This window comes from Mesoplodon mirus, assembly GCF_964341445.2.
Source record: "Mesoplodon mirus genome assembly, chromosome: 13".
In the NCBI taxonomy this organism is placed as follows: domain Eukaryota; kingdom Metazoa; phylum Chordata; class Mammalia; order Artiodactyla; family Ziphiidae; genus Mesoplodon; species Mesoplodon mirus.
This window is the reverse complement of record NC_138989.1, coordinates 39,217,782-39,240,644: the sequence shown is the minus strand read 5'-3', so window position 1 is coordinate 39,240,644 and position 22,863 is coordinate 39,217,782. Positions and strand designations below refer to the sequence as shown.

Below are 22,863 nucleotides of genomic sequence, written 5' to 3'. Positions count from 1 at the left end.
ACTAGTGGCACACTATTTTTAGGTCTCTTAAAACTAAATCTTTGCTTAGTCTACTGAGCTGCTTTGTTAGTGGTCCAAGAAAATCCATATTTAGTGGGAATTTGAATACTTGTGTTTAACTCTTTACACAGTGGGTTACAAAACTATCTTGACATTAGTGAAATCCCCACACTCAAGCCCCAGTGATACCATATCTAGCCAAGAAGCTGTATTGGGAGAGGAGAGCAAAGAGAATGAGGCCACACTCTGAGCTTAGTACTAAGACAAATCTGTTACACTTCACCCTACTGAGTCTTTCTTTTCTTGCAAATGAAAGCATGCTCTGTATCCAAACTCTACCTTCCCTATACCCTAGTTTATGGATCCTCAATCTTTCCAAAGTGGAGAGTCCAGTGTCTGACCCCTGTTTTAAATGAGATAATGTATGACAAGTACTTGGTCACTAGTATATCACTGAGACCCAGAAAATGGCAACACTTATTCCTATTATTTACCCTGAGGGTTCTATGAATCCGTCTGAGGCCCTGAAAATGGATGTTGTTTGAGGTCTCATGCCACTGAAAATTGACCTGTCTGTCATCCTTTTCACCTTGTACTTCACCCTCATTGCACTTGTCATGATTTTAATGCCAACTATCTCTGAAGCTTGGGAAATCCGGATATCTGCATGGCCAGGAAATCATAGCTTGGACCTAGTCCCTTAAAATCTGCCTCCTTTGCTAAACTTTAAGTTCCATTAAGGGCTGGGACCCTTTGTCCTTGTTCCCTCATTGATTCCTAGTCCCAAGGAATAGTTCTGGCACATAGTAGGCACTCAGCATTAATACAGGCTCCTGATCCAGGTCCTGTCTTCTCCGTCCTCTGATTTCTGCTATAAATACAGCTGTTCTCATGGAATTGATACCACTTGACTCATAATCCTGTAGGTCATGGAAGGCCCTTCATTGTGGGACAGTGGTTTGGCTAAGACTGAGTTTCCCTCCTACACGGTACCACATGGGAGACTGGAGGGCCTGCTCTTTTGTGTACTCAAAAAGCACATCCTTTGCACATAGGGGATAGTCAAGCTGCTTAGGTAGCACAGAACCCTCTGGAATGAGGAAGTTCTGTAAACAACCATCTCATCTCACAGTGTTCAGTAAACTTCTGCAAACACTAACAGCTACTAGTTAGTGTCTTGAAATGCATTGTGTAGTCTGGGGTTATTTTTACTTTTTTTAAGTAATGCAGAGTTTCTAGGATCATTTTAATTGACTTTTCCATTTTTCATCTGTACCTAACCACAGGCAAAAGGAAGCCAACAGCCCCTTTATGAAACATTTGTTGCCAAATACCACTGGGTTTTTTTGATTGTGTGGTGCACACCCATTGTTAATTATGCTGATTATTATACCTAATAGAGGAACAAGTAAGACTCTGGCTCTGAGGCTTGGGAAAACCCTATTTTCAGAACAGACAGGAAACCACAGCCTGGGCTTTGATTGACCTTGAACTTTATTCTCACCTTCCTGGCCCCCTTCCTCACCTTCTACTCCCCCACCTTCAAACACACCTTGAGTGTAAGTGATAGTTGGAGAGCTTCAGTAAAAGTGGGAAGCTATTTTCCCAGTAGTCATTTGGAAATCATAGAATCTAGAAGTGGGAAATGATCTAGAGTTCTATTATTTCATCCAATTCCTTCATTTAACAGAAAAAGAAAGTGGAGCCCGGAGTGGGTAGGTGATGAGGCAGAACGAGGACCAGAATCCTGAGGGCCGAGTTAGAATTCTCCAGACAAAGCCTGAATAAGGGGCCACCCCTGCTCTGGATTTACTGTACACCTTTAGGCTTATGTGGAGCAGAATCGACACTGAGAAATAGTTAATGGTTCTTTTGTATACTTTGATCTAAAAGCTTCCAACCTCTAAGGCATATTTTAAAAGTAGAAGTAAAGAGAGAGAAAGAGGTGATAGGTACTTAATTTAGATGTTGGATGTAGCTTCCTAGTTGTGCCAGAATTCCTCTTGATTTTATTCAGCTAAGTGAAGACCAAATTACCATCATGGGTGATTTTTATGAAGGGTTGAATGACTTAATTAGCTTGGCTTTTATAGTAGCCTGAAGAGATCCATCCCCACTGACTCCTGTGTTTCGACAAAGCTCAAACACTGTTATAGATCAAAGGGAAGATGACATGAAATCTGGGCATGTCAAGGGTGCGACACTGAGAGCCTCCTGTAAATGGGTAATTGAGGAGCTGTTTCCAGGCTGGACTCCTGACCCCAGAGGCTGTAACATCAAGGACAGAGATAACCACAGTCCGGGGTGTCTGAGCCCTGGCTGCTGGGAGAAACGGATCCTCATCCACACACCCCTGAGTATGTGATCGTCCTGGCAACAATTCAGAATATCAACTAACTGCCATGCCTCTTGTAAACGTGTCCTTCGAAAAGGAGCCTTCCTTCATGCCAAAGTCTTTATTGCTTTCAAAGTCTCAGGCTTCCTTCAAAATCAACATTCTCCTTATTTGTTATTGACATTAATATCAACCACACCAAAGCTATCAAAGCCAAAGTTGTTAATCTTGATAACGCTAATTTAAGCCAATATTGGTTACAAATAATGTTTCATCTAATGTTGTGTGTAGTTGAATTCAAAGCTGATGACCTTGGTTAAAATATCAGCTGTGGACCCTTGGAAATGACACAGTTTTTCAGAGTCTCCTTATAAAATGAGAATAATAACACCTATTCTATGAGGCTTTTGCTTCTTAATGATTTCACTGGTAATGTATTCATTGCAGGAAACAATTTTTGTAGAGCAATGTACATTATGTTTTAAGAAATAGAAGTGAAATTAGGTGCAATGGCAATTAAACTTACAATTTCAAAATTTAAACTAGAATTAGTCATTTGAGAAACTTACCCTTTACCCATATTTAAAATTTATAGTTTCTAATCAGAAGAAACTAAAATTTTTTTCTTTTGAAAAAAATCTCAGACTCTAAAGGAGTTCTAAAAGGCTGACTCTTCACACATAGTGCTCTTGAAGTAATCAAAGAAACAATATGTTTATTTTTTAGGTAGATGTTCATGTAAAAATTTCAAGTAGTCCCAACCCTGTGAATTCTAAATTCTTGGGATTATTTATTACTTTGGCTCCATTCATTAAAATTTACTAAGTTTTATTATAATCATTATCAGGATTTTTCCAGGGGGACCTGAGACCTATGAACATCTCACAGTCATGCTTAAATGCTACATGAATGGATTATGTAAAAACTTGTAGAAGAATCAGTTTTTCTTGAAATTTTCCTAGGGGGAAAGTCTATGAAGAAAGAATTTTATCAAGTGCTAAGAGAGAATGCATATTCAGACCTTTTCTGTACATAAAAGGTTTGCTCTGAAATCTTAAGAAATCATCAAAAAAAGGAGGACATTCAGATCTGATGTTATTTAAAGATTTTATAGGAAAATCATAAATGTCTCATTTCTATAGCACTTACGTTTTGCCCTCCAAAAAGGCCAAACAGATTTGTTACAGAGAGTCACGCAGCAATTTGTGAATCTTTGAACATGTCTGTTTAATGGAGAAAATAGTAGAACATTCATGGATGTACAGTGGTGCTATGTATTAAATCAATGGATTTTACAAAGTAGGCACAGGAACCTTTCTGGTTTCAACCCGTAGAGGTCACAGCTTGCTTCAGTGTGGCTTCCTGGTCTACCAAGCAGCCTCTGCTATCTGGTTCATAGCCCACATCAGATCTGAAGGGCACGGATGTAGGTCTACTTGGAGTCTAATGGATAGTGTCCTCTTTTGTGAGAGAAGGGGAATGTTGGTCAACTTGTCAAAAAATTTCTTCCCAGATTTGAAAGACAAAGAGAGATTTTCCTCCTGAACAGAATACATGTCAATTACAGAATATATCAGGACTGCATCTCAGTCCTCTAAGACTGCTGGTTAGTTTTCAATTTCCTACCTTTAAAAAAGAATAGGAGGGGCTTCCCTGGTGGCGCAGTGGTTGAGAGTCCGCCTGTCGATGCAGGGGACATGGGTTCGTGCCCCGGTCTGGGAAGATCCCACGTGCCGCAGAGCGGCTGGGCCCGTGAGCCATGGCCACTGAGCCTTCGCTCCTGGAGCCTGTGCTCCACAATGGGAGAGCCCACAACAGTGAGAGGCCCGCGTACCGCAAAAAAAAAAAAAAAAAAAAAAAAGAATAGGAGAAGGAAGAGGAGAACTGGCTCTAAAACTGTCAAGAGAGTGTAAAAACCCTCAAAATCACAGTATAGTTTTTCTTTTTTTTTTTAATTAGGAAACATATGACACTGTGTAAAGAGGCCTTATGTAAATTACTCGCTCTCCTTACCTCTAGTAAGAGTTCTATTTTGCAATAAGAGAAACTCAAGTATTCAGGGACAAACAGATTCAAGGTCACATAGCATTGGATGCATGATGCAAGATACTGGAATAGCATTCCAATGACGGTGACATTTCCAGTTATCTCTGTGCAATGTATAACTGGTTTCTTCAGGCCTCAGCAGCCTGGTACATAAAATGGAGACACATTACACAGGGTTGCCAGATAAACTACAGGACATCCAGTTATATTTGAGTTTCAGATAAACAACAAATAATTTTTAATATAAGGGCGTCCATGCAATATTTGGGATATACTGATGCTAAAAAATTAATTGTTTATTTGAAATTCAAATTTAATGGGATGTCTTGCATTTTTATTTTCTAAATTACCACATTAGATGTAAATAATTGTATTTCTTTGGTTCTGTTTTCATCAGTTATTGAAGAATCTCTAATCTCTCTTTAAAAAAATTGGAAGAATAATCCATAAAGAACAGTCTTTTCAACAAATGATACAAATAAAAAAACAAATACCCCAAATTTAAAGATGGGCAAAAGATTTGAATAGACATTTCACCAAAAGTATATATACAAATGACCATAATCCCATGAAAAGATGCTCAACATCATTAGCTATTTGAGAGATGCAAACCAAAACCACAATGAGATATTATTTCACACCACTAGGATGCCTAAAATAAATGACAGATGATAGCAAATATTCATAAGGATGTAGAAAACTTGGAGTTCTTATTCTTGGCTAGTGGTAATATAAAATGGTGCAGCCACCTTGGAAAATTTTCCCCTCAAAATGTTGCACGTGGGCTTCCCTGGTGGTGCAGTGGTTGGGAGTCTGCCTGCCGATGCAGGGGACGCGGGTTCGTGCCCCGGTCCGGGAGGATCCCACATGCCACGGAGCGGCTGGGCCCGTGAGCCATGGCCGCTGAGCCTGCACGTCTGGAGCCTGTGCTCCGCAATGGGAGAGGCCACAACAGTGAGAGGCCCACGTACCGCAAAAAAAAAAAAAAAAAAAAAAAAATGTTGCACGTATAGTTACCATTTTGCAATTCCACTCATAGATATATACCCAGAGAATTGAAAACATGTTTGCACAGAAACTTGTACATGAAACTTGTATAGCATTATTTGTAATAGCCCCGAAGTTGAAGCATCTGAAATGGTCATCAACTGATGAATAAACAAAGAGTGGTATATTCATACATATTGCCATGTTATGTGGCAATAAGAAAGAGTGAAGTATTGATATACACTGCAATGTGGATGAACCTTAAAAAATCATGTTAAGTGAAAGAAGCATGTGCTAGAAGATCACACATGTGCGATCCATTTATATGAGACAGAATGTATATTAGAGGTTTCCAGGGGATGGGGATAGGAGAAATGAGAAATGACTGCAAATGACATGAGATTCCTTTTGGGCTGATAGAAATGTTCTCAAGTGAGATAGTGATAAGAGTTGCACATCTCTGTGATTATACTAAAAACCAATGAATTGTATATTTTTAAAGGGTGAATTGTATGGTATGTGACATATATCATAATGTTATATATGTTATAAACTATATATGAATATGCTTTTTTTTTGCAAAGAGAAACACAAAATGAATAAACCAAAAACTAATGAAACTGTAAAGCACAGACAGTGAGAGGGAATGAGGTAAAAGGGATAGGGAAGAGAATGAGACTTCTCTAACTTGTAAATAATGATTTTACTTTGACCATGCTAATGTTTTATATATTCAAAAATAAAATTAAATAATAGAGGTAGGAAAATATGAAAATTGACTACAAAGAGAAACAAATGAGCCTAATTATATCAATCTGATAATAAAAATATTCAGAAGAAAATAGGAACTGATCCAAACAACTGCTCTGACAATGGATATAGAACAAGACGAATTGCAAAAAACTGATGCCCAGGAGAACCAATATCTTCACTGTGGGAGAAGGGATATATTAGGTTAGACCATTTGAAATTGCTGATATTCAATAGTTCTTAACCCCCCAAAAGGAAATTTTATTTTATTTCTTTTTTATTTTTAAAGATTTTTATTGGGGTATAGTTGATTTACAATGTTGTGTTAGTTTCAGGTGTACAACAAAGTGAATCAGTTATACATATACATATATTCACTCTTTTTTTTTAGATTCTTTTCCCTTATAGGCCATTACAGAGTACTGAGTAGAGTTCCCTGTGCTATACAGCAGGTTCTTATTAGTTATCTATTTTATATACAGTAGTGTGTATATATATGTCAGTCCCAATCTCCCAATTTATCCCTCCCCCACTTATCCCCTGATAACCATAAGTTTGTTTTTTATATCTGTGACTCTACTTCTGTTTTGTAAGTTCGTTTGTACCCATTTTTTTTAGATTCCCCATATAAGCGATATCATGATATTTGCCTTTCTGTGTCTGACTTACTTCACTCAGTATGACAATCTCTAGGTCTATCCATGTTGCTGCAAATGGCATTATTCACCATCAAAAAATCTACAAACAATAAGTGCTGGGGAGGGTGTGGAGAAAAGGGAACCCTCCTACATAGTTGGTGGGAATGTAACTTGGTACAGCCACTATGGAGAACAGTATGGAGGCTCCTTAAAAAACTAGGAATAGCACTACCATATGACCCAACAATCCCATTCCTGGGCATATACCCGGAGAAAACCATAATTCAAAAAGATACATGCACCCCAATGTTCATTGCAGCACTATTTACAATAGCCAGGAGATTGAAACAACCTAAATGTCCATCAACAGAGGAATGGATAAAGAAGATGTGGTACACATACACAATGGAATACTACTCAGCCATAGAAAAGAATGAAATAATGTCATTTGCAGCAACATGGATGGACCTAGAGATTGATATACTGAGTGAAGTAAGTCAGATCAAAAGGAAATTTTATATTATTCAGTCTAATACAAATATGAATTGAGGGAAAGGGAGGAAGAACCCTGTGTTATTGAATTGGAATTAGTATGACATAATGATTTTTTAAAATCATGCTTTCTAACTCTGTCCACTGGATGGGTTTAGAATCAATGGCCCTCCAGTACCAATAAGCACACATAAGCTTTGGTTTCTAAATACCATTTTCTTCTACCAAAAAAAAAAAAAAAAACTTAGAGAAATCACCATTCTAGATCTGGTAGAGGAAAATTTCCATGCTCACATGCAGCATCTTGCAGTGCCAGAAAGTAAGGAAGTCCTCATAGACTCATTGGGATATGCCAAAAGGACATAGGAGTCAACTTGAAGGGCCTCCCACTGGCCAAATGTGGGACAATTTGAACACAAAAAAAGAATGATGACAGTAATGGATCGTTACACATTGAATTAAAATAATACAATAAAAGGATGATTTGGTGGGGACAGGAGAGATAAACTCTTTTTTATAGAAGAATACCAGTTAATAAAAGTAGAAAGAATGACAGAAAAGCATCACGTTGCAACCACCATTATAATAATTAACTTAAACCAGGATCATCAGTGGATGCCAGAACCAGAGGGTGAAAATTTGTTGGGTGTGCTGAAAAGAGTTAACACATTTGGCCTAAGATTATTATCCTTAGAAAGGCCTGCTTGGCCCTTGGCTGGCATCTGGGAACTTGGACTTCAGGAGGGTTCCCATCATTCCCAGAATGGATAAGAGAGGCTCACTGTGCCTACACTGTTTTTACAACAATGTGTTGAATACCTGCTTTCCTTTTGGGACTCTTGAATTTTGGTACATGCTATGCAGAGGGTGCCTACATGACCAGCCTTCAATAAAAACCTTGTGCACTGAGTCTTTAAGGAGTGTCACTTGGTAACAACATTTTACATGTGTTGTCACAACTTGTTGCTGTGAGAAGACCCTTGGTAGCTTGTATCACTTTCCTTAGGACTTTGCCCCCTGCACCTTCCCCCTTTGCTGATTTGGCTTGGTATATTTTTGCAGAATCTGGTGAGTCCTCCTAGCAAAATATCAAAACTGGAGGTAGTTTTGTGGACCCCTGACACATTGGGGAATAAGATATTCACAGAATCTCAAAACATCACCAAACGGATTATTTCCTAATTACAAAGGGAACATGGTATCTTAACAATGGAGAAATCATGCAAACAATCTTAACCAAATAATCAAAATCACCAACAATGGGACAGACTTACATCATGTTCCTCATAATATGACGCAGTACTCTTGCCAAACATATTTAACCTGAATCTAATAGTGAGGAAATAAACAGACATCCAAATTGAGGGACATTCTACAAAACACCTGTTCTGTTTTCTTCAAAAAATGTTAAAGTCGTGAAAGACAAAGAAAGGCTGAAGAACTTATTCCAGATTAAATAAGACTAAAGAGATAAGAAAACTAAGTGTTCAGCTATAAAGGACATTACTGGGATAACTTGAATGTGGGGAAATTTGAATGTACAATGTTTATTAAATAAAAATATTGTAACAATGTTTAATTTTTTGTGTGTGATAATTATATTATGGTTATATACAGGAAGGATTTTCTTTTGAAGAGGTACAGTATCTAGGAGTGATGTATCATGATGTCAGTAACTTCCATATATATATATATATATATATATATATACATATACAGAGAGAGAGGGAGGGAAGGTGGGGTGGGGGGAGAAGAGAGAGAAAGCAACTATGGCAGAACGACAACAATTGGTGAATTTAAGTAAAGAGTAGATGTGCATTAATTGTATTATTTTTGCAACTTTTCTATAGGTTTGAACATGTTTTTTCTCAATAAAAAGTTGTGAAGTTGTGGGGTTGGGGGAGAGGGGACAAATAAAGTTCCCTGAAGAGAAGCCTTCTTTATTCCTTATAGTCTGAATAGTGGTCCAGACATATGTCATAACAGTTTCCCTGAGTTTTTTGTAAGATCAAAAAGTGATAAACTTTTGAAAAATTTTTAGTACTATTACTTTTCTGTATCACCCCCCCACCTTTCTGGAATTCAAATTCTATATACATCAGGCAGTTCGATGTTATTTCACAGCTCACAGATGCTCTGTTTATTTTTTTTCCCCAGCTTTTAAATTTCATTTTGGATAGGTTCTACTGCTTTGTCTTCAAGTTCACTGATCATATCTTCTGCAGTGTCTAGTTTCTTGATTTGATTGAGTATATCTTTGCATCTTAGATATTTATTTTTCCATGTCTATGATATTGATCTGGGTCTTATATCTTCCATTTACATCCTATCATTCTCATACTTTCCCCTAATTTCTGAAACCATGGAATATATTTATAATAGCTCTTTTAACACTCTTGTGTATTAAGTCTATCATCTATGTCACTTTGGGTATGTTTCTGTTGATATATCTCCTAGTTATATGTCTTTTACTTGATTTGCACCTAGTAATCTTTTATTGGATGCCAGATGTTGTTAATTTTATAACAATGAGTGAAGCTGCACGAGGTTGGAAAAGGTGTAGTCCTTTAAAAATTATTATGCTTCGTTCTGGAATGCAGTTAAGTCACTTGGGAATGGCTTGATCCTTTTGAGGCTTGCTATAGAATTTGCCACTATTTTGTGGATTTGGAAAAACTTTCTGTCTGAAGATCATTTGGCCCACTCCTGAGGCAATATGCTTCCAAGGACTCTACCAAATGCCCAGGTATAGGAGATCTTTCCTCTCCTTTCTCTCATCTAGAAAATGAACTACTCCAGACTATGTATGAGCTTTAGCAATTTTTCCATCTGCTTCTTTCCAGTGTTTCTTTCTTTAATATTAGCAGTTTTCTTACACAAATGCATAGATCAGAACTCAAAGACTCAAGGGAAACTTGGCAGTTCTCAGAAACTCTTTCCCTCTGTGCAGTTTCCTCCTCTCTGTTACTTTACTAGGAAAGCTAAACTAAACTCTGAACTCTGCTTCCTCAACTCAGGGAGCTATTCAGGTGATATGTAGGTTCTGTCTCCCTGTGCTGTGACCTGGGAATTCTCTCCAGGCAGTGAGCTGGGGCATTCATAGGGATCGCCTCATATATTTATCTTGCCTAGGGATTATCCTCTATGGTACCTGTTGTGCGTCACCTAAAAAGATCATTTCATATATTTTGTCTAGCTTTGTATTAGTTTAACGGGAGAGGGAAAATTTGGTTCCTGTTACTCCACAATGGCTGGAAATGGAAGTCTTTAGTGATATTATTTCTATTATAAAATGAGAAAATATTTATTTAAGAAAATGTGGAAATTACTTATGCATAAGTAAATTAGGACAAAATGCCCACTGATCATTCACTAAACACATGAAATTTTGGTATATTTCATTCAGGTATTGTGTTTCCTATGACTAGCTGGCTTTATTAAAAAAAAAAGCAACAGATAAATATGGCATTTAAAATACAACTTTAATACTTATTTTTTTAGTTTAACATTGTTTCATAATCATTTGCCTATGTTCTTTCTTAGAATCATTTATAAAGCCTGCACAATATCCCGACATGTAGACATGTATACTATAGATTATTTAACCTTCTCTCTACAGATGGACGTTTAGCTGGTTTCCAATTTTTGTTATTACAAATAATGAATATTTTTATACAGATATTTTTGTTTAAATTTGAATGATTTACTTAGGCAACATTGGAATTACTGGATATAAGTATTTTAAGGGACACAATTCATTTTTTCAAGTTGGTTTCCAAAGAACTGTATCATTTAAAATATTCACCACTCAGTACAGTTATGAAGTACTTACTCTGTACCACTCATGGTGCAAGATTCTGGTGATTTAAGATGAACAAGACCCCAACTTTGAGTTCTAGATGCTTACAGCCTAGCTGTGGAGACCAATATGTTAATAGATAAGTGCTGCAAAACATTATGGGGGTTCTGTATGCACATGAACAGGTTGCAGTGAGTTGCTTTGGGCAGAGAAATGTGTCTACTTTATTACCTTACAGAGGCTGATGTAAAGTAAGCATGTAATAAATAGTTGTTAGAAAGGAAGAAAGAAAGAAAGAAAGAAAGAAAGGAGAAAGGGAGAAAGTTAAAGAAGTGAATGTTATTTCCATTTAGTGACTTGTTCAGAAAAAGTGTCTTAGAGAAACCTGTGATTTGTAATTAGTGTATCACCAATTCGTTCACACATTCACTTAATAAATATTTTTTGGCAGTGTGCCAGGGACTGTGCTAAGTGCTAAGGACATCGTTGCTACTGTTCCTGTGGAATTTGCTGCCTGGCATGGAAGACAGATAGTAAACAAGCAATTAAAATAACGGAAGACGTAAGGTAGTCTAAGAATATATAATAGGAATGAGTCACTTAATCTAGGGGTCAGTGGAGACTTGTGACAGTTAGGGCATGACTTCAAGTGTAAGTAAAAGTTAGAAAAAAGGAGAAAGAGAAAAATAGTTCCAGGTAGAGGCAGTCATATCATTCATCTACATGCAAATAAATGCTTTTCTAATGTTTGATGTGGTTTAAAGACAGTTTATTTGTTTAGATATTTTCACACTCCTCCCATCAATGTGGTTTATATGGTTCTTGATTTTCTAAACCTTTTCTTTTATGAATAGTATGAAGGTAACTTCACCTGAGATCCTGTCCATATTCAAATTTAATGGGATCTTACTCCCAAGGGTTTTAATTGTGTTGCTTTAATACCATCCTGTGTGGTAAGCAATGTTGTGTCCTTTCTATAGGAGAGGAAACTGAGCCATAAGCCACAATGTGCAGGTGGACATCAAAGAGCCAGTCAGCCCAGGTCATGTGTCCTTCAGCCTGCCTGACTCCATCGTGGGACAATCCCAATAAATCCACATTGCTGATTGAGATGACCACCAAAAAGGTACACATAGAATTTATATATATGTATGTAAACTCTATCTTTCTGGTTATTTAGAGATCACCTATGAACCAATGCTGTGGACCAGGGCCTAGAGTTTTTTTTTTAATTGCACATTATTGTTTAAAATAATGTCTTCATTCATCTGGAACTGAGATGAAATGAGGTGTTCTAGAGAAGTGTATTTCCATTTTACTGAAATTGACCTCTTCTAGGCACAACACTTTTCACAAATGCAATGTTCGTGAACATAAATAATTTTAAAATAAATTGCACACTCTCAGAATTCTTAAACAGTGTTTCTAACCTCCATTTAACCTGATAGCTCAGTCCACGAGCATTGACTGTTTTCTCTCATTTGTTTGTCACTATTAATTTGTCTATGTATCTGGCTCTATGCTAGGAATTGGGAATAAATTAATCAAAATCCCTAACAGATAGAAATTGTAAGCTTAGAAGGAAAAAAACTTACTGAACAACTAAGCTTAATACGTCCAATAAATATGCTGTGTTGAGGGAATTTGAAGCAGTGGCTGTTCCATGTGAGTTCAGGAAGACGTCACAGATAAGACGATGAAAAGTGGACCTTGATGGTAGGGGAGGAAGGTGGTGTTGGTGACAGTGTGGTGGTGGATGGCTGGAGGATATTTCTCGGGTTGAGAGGAGGAGGAAGAGCTTCGCAGCCCATGAAGTGGCATGAAGAAAACATAAGGTGCGTTTAGAGAACTGGAAATGGACCAGGGCATGGGCAGTGCAGTGGGACGTGGCAGACATGGCTGTGGACGGGCAAACTGGGGTCAGCTCACCAAGGGCTTTGGGTGCCGTACCCAGGAGGGGCAGCTGAGGTTTTTAACAGGGAGTGGTGTGATCTGCATTGGTTTTGATAAAGATTACTCAGGGAAAACCTGAAAAATGATGAATGGGATGGTGGGCAGACTAGAAACAGAGAAGTCAGGCATCTGGTAAAACAACGCTAGGCGGGGGCTTCCCTGGTGGCGCAGTGGTTGAGAGTCCGCCTGCTGATGCAGGGGACACGGGTTCGTGCCCCGGTCCGGGGGGATCCCACGTGCCGCGGAGCGGCTGGGCCCGTGAGCCATGGACGCTGAGCCTGCACGTCCGGAGCCTGTGCTCCGCAATGGGAGAGGCCACAACAGTAAGAGGCCCGCGTTAAAAAAAAAAAACAAAAAAAAAAAAACAATAAAACGCAGGGGGATAGGTGGTCCAGGGAGGAGAAGAGGAGGAGCTCAGTTACAGGTAACAATTCTAACAAGGTAGTAAATTATGGTTGAGAGGCAGATCTGAGCTGGGATGGAGGCCTTGCCCCTTACTGGCTGAAGGACTCCACTTCTCTGTGTTTTCATTTCCTTGTCTGTGAAATGGTGTTCTGAATACCTCACAGGATGGCTGTGTAAGTAAATGAGATAATAAATTAAGTACCTAACACTGAGCAGGCAGTTTGCAATTTAAGGATCTTTTCCTTGTCCTAAGGGACCCAAAGCATGAGAGCATCCATTTTAACACATTGGGTGGGTTTGGGGGGTCTTCTCTCGCTGTTAACTGTGTCTTTTTAGATGCCTTTGTTCAATAAATTTGCATTGAGCATCTACTACCTTCTAGGCAATGTCACTAGGCCTGGCCCTGTGGCTCCAGGATCCCCTGAGAATTGAGGACTTCTGTTTGCTGTGGGCTCAGAAATCAGAGGGCTCACTGTGTTGTTTGTGTCAATGAATGTGTGAGTGTACATAAAGTAAGTGAGGGCCTCAAGGCCTGTCCTATCATGTAATCATGTAGAGGGACTTTATGCTTGGCTTTGGGACTTTTTGCTGCTCAGAGCATTTTCCCCTGGACCACTGGGTTCTCACACATCTTTCAACTTACCAGAGGACCCCGTAGACATGGGAGACCTTGCTTCTGCACAGATGGTGGGACCATGCTGGGAGCACTGCTGAACACAGCAGAGGACACTGGCTCACCCTGCAGCATTATCCTAAGAAGAATGTCCTGCGAGCAGAAGGTATTGGGAACTAGATTGTTAGCCAAAGAGCTGTGGAATCCACTCTTGGAGTTGCCTGGGATAAGAGACGTTCTCCCAGGCTGGCTTACATACTGTAGTCATTTGTCATAAGAGAGAGGGATGGCCCACCCAATTCCCCTGCCCCTGCCCCCTGTGAGTCCACGCCGTCTTCCGCCTTTGTGGGGAGACTGTAGCATGCATCTCCACAACGCATTACATCATCTCCCAAAGGCAAGGGCCACTCGTCAGTTTTTGCTGGCTAAGACCTCAGGGCAGGACTTGGTGTTCTTGATATAGAACATCTGTCTGGGGAGGCACAGTTGGGAAAGAATGAGGGATTTTCTGGGAGCCCGACTGGCTCACTGAGCAAAGGCCAGGAGGCATTTGGTGAAGTAGTGAGAAGGCTGTGATATGTAAACATGATGTGGGTGTGTTTCTCAGGAGTGACTGGGAGTCTACAGAAAGGGATCACAGGCCTCCCTTCTCCTCAGGCACAGAGAGCAAGAAGGAGCTTTGTAACACATGTATGTTTATTTATTTGTTTGATTCAGTGGATAAACAGATATATATCTTACCCTGGGCTTATGAATCAGTATCCATGGATATCATCTTTTTCCCTTCACAGTTGCTATTTGTACAAAATTACTCTTTTTATAGATAGTTCCCTCCCATCAAATGCCCCAATGTCCTGAATTCAGTTTATCTATGGAATATTTTCCCAAATATGCTGATAGCAACACAAAAAGTAAATAAGTCCCCTTTTGGCTATCTGTATTTCTGTGGAGATGGAGGAGTTGTATAACAGAGTCCTATTCTCTAAAAGCAAAAAAAAAAAAAAAAAAAGGACACACAGTATGAAACAGTATATTCCAACTAACCTGGCTAATGAGTTTGACTTAAGCTTGTAGGAAACAAGTCAGAGGATAAGAGCTAGAACTCAGAGGAAAAGGTTAATAAAGAACTTACTTGGGACTTCTCTGGTGGTCCAGCGGTAAAGAATCCACCTTGCAATGCAGGAGACACGGGTTCGATCCCTGGTCAGGGAAATAAGATCCCACATGCCACGGGGCAAGTAAGCCCGTGTGCCACAACTACTGAGCTTGTACGTCTCAACTAGATCCTGCATGCCACAAACTACAGAGCCCAAGCGCTCTGTAACCCGCACACCACAACTACAGACCCACGCTCCCTGGAGCTGCGTGCCACAACTAGAGAAGAGAAAACCTGCTGCCAACTAGAGAGAAGCCTGAGCACCACAACAAAGAGCCCATGTGCTGCAACAAAAGATCCCGCATGCCTCAACAAAGATCCCACATTCCGCAACTAAGACCTGATGTGGCGAAAAATAATAATAATAAAGTAAATAAATAAGTAATAAATAAATCTTTTAAAAAGAAAACTAACACATTAGTATTAAAAAAGCTTAAATGGCCATTTATCAAAAATTCTGTCCTGACTTCACTAGAGTTGGAAAATCCCTGACTGTTGGTGCTCACTGGCTGGGAAAAGAGAAGAGAGGGTACAAGGAAGGCAGTTGGAAAAGGTTCTTCTTCCCTCCCAGGACCTCCTGAGATAAGAGATAGAACTGATTTGAAGGTACAGTGGATTTTTTTCCCTTAAGCTCCCAACTACAAGGTAGACATGGCTACTTGGAATATTGAAAAGTATATATGCTGCCTCTATACGCACAAAAGTGCATGTGAAGGGTGTGGTCACTCTAGGTGTCTCAGGACAGTTGACCACACCTAATCATCTTTCAAGAAGTGATTCAGATGAAAGCCCTTCTTCTGACTCCTCTCCTTGGCACCCACACCAGGTAGAATCTGTCCCTTTGTGTCCCCACTTTACTCCATATATTCACACAACTTTTATCCCACCTATAATTCTGACTCCCATGTAATTCTGGTCGGGGATTGTCTGAGTTCTTTGTGTAACCATGCGTCTAACACAGACCCTGCTACATAATCAAGGATGCAAGTTGAATAAATTAATTTATGTATATGCAATATACTCTCTCCATTTATACATTCATATACAAATAGAAAAGTATATCCTATGTTAGAGATGTAAGGAAACATAAGCTGTACATGAGATATGTTTGTGCTTATGTTTTGAAAATAGAGTCAAAGACATACTTTAAATCATTGTTTCTCAAGAAAATATTATGATTCAACTAATATGGAATAGGTGTTTTATTTTGACACTCTCCAGATGGTTCACATGTGCTGCCAGGATTACAAATCACTGATTTAAGAGGAGAAAGGTTTATTTTGGGAAAGTCAAATTTATCCATTTTTTTCTTTTATGATTAGGGATTTCTATATCTCAAAATATCTGCCTGCACCGAAGTTGTAAAGATTTCCTCCTGTTATTTTTTTTCCTAGAAGTTTTATAGTTTGGCATTTACATTTAGGTCTATGATCCATTTCAAATTAATTTTTCTATATGATGTGAGGTTGGGGCCCATGCTCATTTACATACAATGATCTACATTCAATCAGTTCCATCCATCCACTTGAAGTGTACAATGGGTTTTGACAAACTTATATACCCACATAACCACCACCACCACAATCAAGATGCAGAACATTTCCATCAATATTCTCTCTTTCCATTGAATTACACAGGCACCTTTTTCAGAAGTCAATTGACCATATATGTGGATCCACTTTTGGACATACTATTATGTTCCATTAATCTATGTGTCCATTTTAGCACTAATGGTACATTGTCTTGATTATATGAGTTTTACAGTAAGACTTGAAATTGATTTTCAGATATTGTTGGGTTTTTTCCAAAATTGTTTTGGCTATTCTGTTTCTTTGAATTTCTGTATACATTTTATTTGATTTTTAAATTTATTTATTTGTTTATTTATTTTTGGCTGCGTTGGGTCTTCGTTGCTGCGTGCGGGCTTTCTCTAGTTGCCTCAACAGGGGTTACTCTTCATTGTGGTGTGCGGGCTTCTCACTGCGGTGGCTTCTTTTGTTGCGGAGCATGGGATCTAGGTTTGCGGGCTTCAGTAGTAGTGGCTTGCAGGCTCTAGAGCGCAGGCTCAGTAGTTGTGGCACACGGGCTTAGTTGCCCTGCGGCATGTGGGATCTTCCCGGACCAGGGCTCGAAGCCGTGTCCCCTACATTAGCAGGCAGATTCTTAACCACTGCGCCACCAAGGAAGTCCCTGTATACATTTTAGAATCAGCTTGTATTATGGTTGGGGTTGCATTGAATTTATGAATCAAGTTCAGATGAATTGATATCTTAACAATATTAAGTCTTCTTATCCATGAACATGATATATTCCTTTATTTATTTAGGTCTTCTTTAATTTCTCTAAGTAACATTTGGTAGTTTTCAGTGTAAAAGTCTTCCCTGCCTTTCATTAAGTTTATTCTTAAGCATTTTATGGGTTTTTGGGGTACTATTATAAATGAAATTGACTTGTTTTAAATAAACTTTTTAGTTTGAGATAATTGCAAATTCACATGCAACAGTAAGAAATAATACAGAGAGATCCCATGTACCCTTTACCTAAGTTTCTCTTAATGGTAACATCTTGGAAAACTATAGTACAACATTACAATCAGAATATTGACATAGATTCAGTCAAGATACAGAAAATGTCACCAAAGGATCCTTCAGGTTGCCTTTTATAGCTGTACTGATTTCTCTTCTGTCTTTATCCACTCCTTAACCCCTGGCAGTAATTAATCTGTTCCCCATTTCTATAACTTTGTTATTTTAGGAATGTTATATAAATGGAATAATAAAGTATGTAACGTTTGGGGATTGGCTTTTTTTCACTCAGCATAATGCTTTAGAGATTCATTCAGGTTGTTGTATCAATAGTTTGTTCCTTTCATTACTGAGAAACGTTCCACGATATGGATTTAATTGTTTGTTTAACAATTCACTCATTGAGGAGCATCTGGGTTATTTCCCATTTGGGGCTATTACAAATAAAGTTGCTATAAACATTCATGTACAGGTTTTTGTGTGGACATAAGCCTTTATTTCTCTGGGATAAATGCTCAGGAGTGCAATTGCTAGGTTGTATGTTTCGGTTTTGTTTTGTTTTTTTAAACTGTCAATCTATTTTCCAGAGTGACCATTTTACATTTCCACCAGAAATGAATGAGTGATCCCCATTCTCTGCATTCTCACCAGCATTTGGTGTTTCACTTTTTAAACATTTTTATCCATTCTGATATGTGTATTAGTGATATCTCATCATAGTTTAATTTGCAGTTCTCTGTTGGCAAATGATGCCATCTGTATATCCTTTTCTGTGAAATGTCTCTTCATAGTTTTTGCCCCTTTTCTACTTGGATTTGTTTGATTTTTTTTAACTGCTGAATTTTGAGAATTTAAAAATATTTTCTAAATACTAGTCTTTTGTCAGATATGTGGTTTGCAATTTTTTTCTTCCAGTCTGTCGCTTGTCTTTTCATCCTCTGAAGAGAGTCTTTCACAGAGCAAAATTTTTATATTTTGATATGATCTAATTTAATTTTTCTTTTATGGATCATATTTTTGGCGTCGAGTCTAAGAACTCTGCCTAGCCCTAGATCCCCAAGAGCTTCTCCTATTTTTTTCCTGAGTTGGTAGATTTATGTTTTGCTTTTAAGCCTGTCATTGAGATTGTGTTAATTTTCTGTCTAAGGTGAAGACTTAGGTCAAAGTTAATTTTTTTGCCTATGTCCAATTGTTCCAGCACCATTTATTGAAAAGCTATCTTTCCTCCATTGAATTGCTTTTGCACCTTTGTCAAAAATCAGTTGGGTACATTTGTGGGGATTAATTTGGGGGTTCTCTGTTCTGTCCCATTGATCTATGTGTCTATTCCTCCACCAATACCATAGTCTTTATTAGTATAACTATATAATAAGTCTTGAAATAGAGTGGACTGAATTCTCCCACTTTATTCTTCTTTTCAAAACTATTTTAGCTCTTCTAATTCCTTTGCCCTCAATATAAATTTTATGATTTTAGGTCTTACATTGAAGTCTCTAATCCATTTTGAGTTAACTTTTTTTTTTTTTTTTTTTTGTGGTACGCGGGCCTCTCACTACCGTGGCCTCTCCCATTGCAGAGCACAGGCTCCGGATGCGCAGGCTCAACGGCCATGGCTCACGGGCCCAGCCGCTCCGCGGCATGTGGGATCTTCCCGGACCGGGGCACGAACCCGTGTCCCCTGCATCGGCAGGCGGACTCCCAACCACTGCGCCACCAGGGAAACCCTTGAGTTAACTTTTGTATATAGTGTAAGATAGTGATCTAACTTCATTCTTTTGCATGTGGCTGTCCAGTTTTCCTGACACTATTTATTGAAGAGATTATTCTTTTCCCCATTATATGATCTTTGCTCCTTTGTCATAATTTAGTTGGTCATATGTATGTGGGTTTACTTCTGAGCTGTCAATTCTGTTCCATTGATCTGTGTGTTTGTTTCTGTGCCAGTACCATACTGTTTTGATTACTATAGCTTTATAGTATAGTTTGAAATCAGGGAGCCTGATACCTTCAGCTTTATTCTTCTTTCTCAAGGGTATTTTGGCTATTTGGGATCTTTGGTGGTTCCTTACAAATTTTAAAATTATTTGTTCTAGTTCTGTGACATATGCCATTGGAATTATGATAGAAATTGCATTGAATCTGAAGATTGCTTTGTGGAATATGAAAATTATAACAATATTAATTCTTCCAATCCATGAACATGGAATATCTTTCTATTTATTTCTGTCTTCTTTGATTTCTTTCCTCAATGTCTTATGGTTTTCTCTGTAAGGTCTTTCCTCTCGTTGGTTAAATTTATTCCTAGGTATTTTATTCTTTTTGATACAATTGTAAATGGGATTTTTTTCTTAATTTCTCTGATAGTTTGTTATTAGTGTATAGAAATGCCACAGATTTCTGTATATTTATTTTGTATCCTGTGACTTTACTGAATTTATTTATTAGTTCTATTTTTGTGTGTGTGTGTGTGATATGCGGGCCTCTCATTGTTGTGGCCTCTCCCATTGTGGAGCACAGGCTCTGGACGTGCAGGCTCAATGGCCATGGCTCACAGGCCCAGCCGCTCCACGGCATGTGGGATCTTCCCGGACCAGGGCACGAACCCGCGTCCCCTGCATCGGCAGGCGGACTATCAACCACTGCGCCACCAGGGGAGCCCAATTTATTAGTTCTATTCTTATAAGTTTTGAAGTGGGGGATTAGATGATTGATTTGAGACCTATCCTCTTTTATAATCATGTATTTAGTGCTATAAATTTCACTCTCGGCACTGCTTTAGGAGTGTCCCACAAATTTTGTCATGTTGTATTTTTGTTTTCATTCAATTGAAAGTATTTTTTAATTTATCTTGAAACTTCCTCTTTGATCCATGGATTAGTTAGGGTTATTTATATTAGTGTTTTTTAATTCCCAAGTGTTTGGAGATTTTCCTGTTATCTTTCTGTTATTAATTAATAGCTTGATTCCATTGTGGTCAGAGAACACAGTCTTTATAATTTCAACTCTTCTAAATTTTTTGAGTTTTGTTTTGTGCCCAAGGAATGATCTGTCTGTTACTTAGGGACTTGAAAAGAATGTGTATTTTGCTGCTGGGTGGTATTCTATAAATGTCAATTAGATCCTGTTGTTTGATGGTGTTGTTGACTTCTTTTATATTCTTGCTAATTTTCTGTCTAGTTGTTCTATCAATTGTTGAGAGAGCAAAAAGTGTTAAAGTCTCCAACTATAACTGTGGACTTGTCTATTTCTCCTTTCTGTTTTATTGGTTTTTGCTTCACATATTTTGCAGCTCTGTTGTTTGGTGCACACACACTTAGGATTGCTATGTCTTCTTGATGAACTGATTCTTTCATCCTTGCATAATGCCCCTCTCTATCTCTGGTAATGTTCTTTGTTCTACTTTATCTGATAGTAACATAGCCACTTCTGCTTTCCTTTGATTAGCATTTGCATGGTATATCTTATTTCACTTTCAACCCCACTGTATCATTATATTTAAAATGAGTTTCTTGTAGACAGCATAGAGTTGGGTTACATTTTAAAATTTGCTACACAGTAATCAATACCTAATACAATTGACATAATATCAGTGCTTCCACCTTCCAAACCTAAAATAAAGCCACATGACTCTGCAGAACAAGTAGGCGACCTTGGAGCATATGCTCAGTACGTGAACTTCACTACAGAACATCTACCAAATCCCTCTGGATTCCTCTCTTAATAAAAGAGATACTTTCCCAAGGTCCTCTAAGACACATAATGAAAATATCTTAGGTATAACCTAGTTATCATAATGTAGACGACTGGTCCAAGGGATCACAAACTCAGAACTTCAAGGAAGTTCTCAATGTTAGACTTTAGAGAGTTGTGGGGAGGAGTGGAAAGCTGGATGCAGTCTCTGTCTATCTCAGTATTCTTCTTGCTCCGTATCTAAGTGTGGAGCCTTACTGCCTTTCAGGGAATCCTCATGTGAATGCTCCTTGGCTGATAAAAGTGTTCTATGTGGATCCCCTCCACCTCTCTCAGTGCTGTCTTTTCTCTTCCCCTCCGCAGTCCCTGCCTCTCTTCTTATTCCTGGGGTAAGTTTGCCTTTTATTCTTATGCCATGTGTCTTCCCACAACTTCTTCTTGCCATGAAAATCTTCAAGCTTTCAGCATGGAATATGAGCCAAAATTCTCCATTTTGTAGAATAAAGACTTACCGTACCTGAGAGGTTGGAAGAAAGGACACAGGTTATTTTCACTTCAGGTAGAAAGATATTGTAATTTTTCTGATTTTCCTTTTAAATTTCCACTAAAAAAATCAGATATCCTGCATGAATCCCTTTTGGAACTTATTATATTTTTAAAAGTGTGTCTTTCTCCTTCCTGAATTTTCGTTCCACCATCCAGAAATTTTCTGCAGATTTAGCCTTGGGAAAGGCCATGCCCAACCTAACCTTGACTTTTCCCAATTCCTGTTTTGTTTCCTTTGTTTCAGCAGGTAGAGGCAACAGCAATTCCATTTCACTTAGCTTCACTCTCTGTATTTGGTACCTTCTCTTACCCTGTGCTCTTTGATAGGCTTTGTTAAACCATGCTAGATGTGCATTGGCATTTCAGTCTACACAGTGGTTAAGTAACAATTAAAACTCCCATCTCCTGAAAAGGAGTTTTAATTGTCAAGAGGAGTATGAGACTGAGGACATGACATGAACTCCACCAACGTGGAGCTGCTGCAGAGAGATGCTGAGTTTAAGAGACCCAGTGTGAGCCCTGAAAGAGACCTCAGAAAGCCACAGTTCTTGAATTTGTAGCCAAGAGCTTGAAGCGTTGTCTGCTCTGAAAGTGCCCCATTTTGCTCATTATACCCACTGGGTGTAAGCTCTAAATGACTGGACAAATTTTTACAATTCCAACCCTATTGAAGCTGCTGCCTGAGAAGGAATTGTCCAGAGGCCCCAGAAGCAGGAGAGGCAGGGAAGCAACAGAGCAAGGCTGGGAGAGCTTCAAATTGACCTCCTAGCTCTGCTGCCCTCACAGCCCCTCAGCTTCGTGCTCTCAGCTTGCTGTCAGTCTCCTTCCCTGAATCTTGAACCACATGGCCTTAGACATTTGTCTCTCTAGAACTCTAGTGTCCCACACCTTGACCTGACTCCTCTTGACTTCCCCAGAAATGGGACAT

The 22,863-nt window shown here is 38.7% G+C and overlaps 1 long non-coding RNA gene across 3 annotated transcripts in view; it reads left to right on the top strand.

Moving 5' to 3' along the window:
* The window catches only part of LOC309814499, a 338,026-nt gene that overhangs the window by 214,659 nt on the left and 100,504 nt on the right, over positions 1 to 22,863 (top strand). For all 3 annotated transcript variants that reach the window (XR_014295697.1, XR_014295698.1, XR_014295699.1), the window contains one exon: positions 12,028 to 12,173. This is a non-coding gene — a long non-coding RNA (uncharacterized lncRNA). The remainder of the gene's footprint in view (positions 1 to 12,027; positions 12,174 to 22,863) is intronic.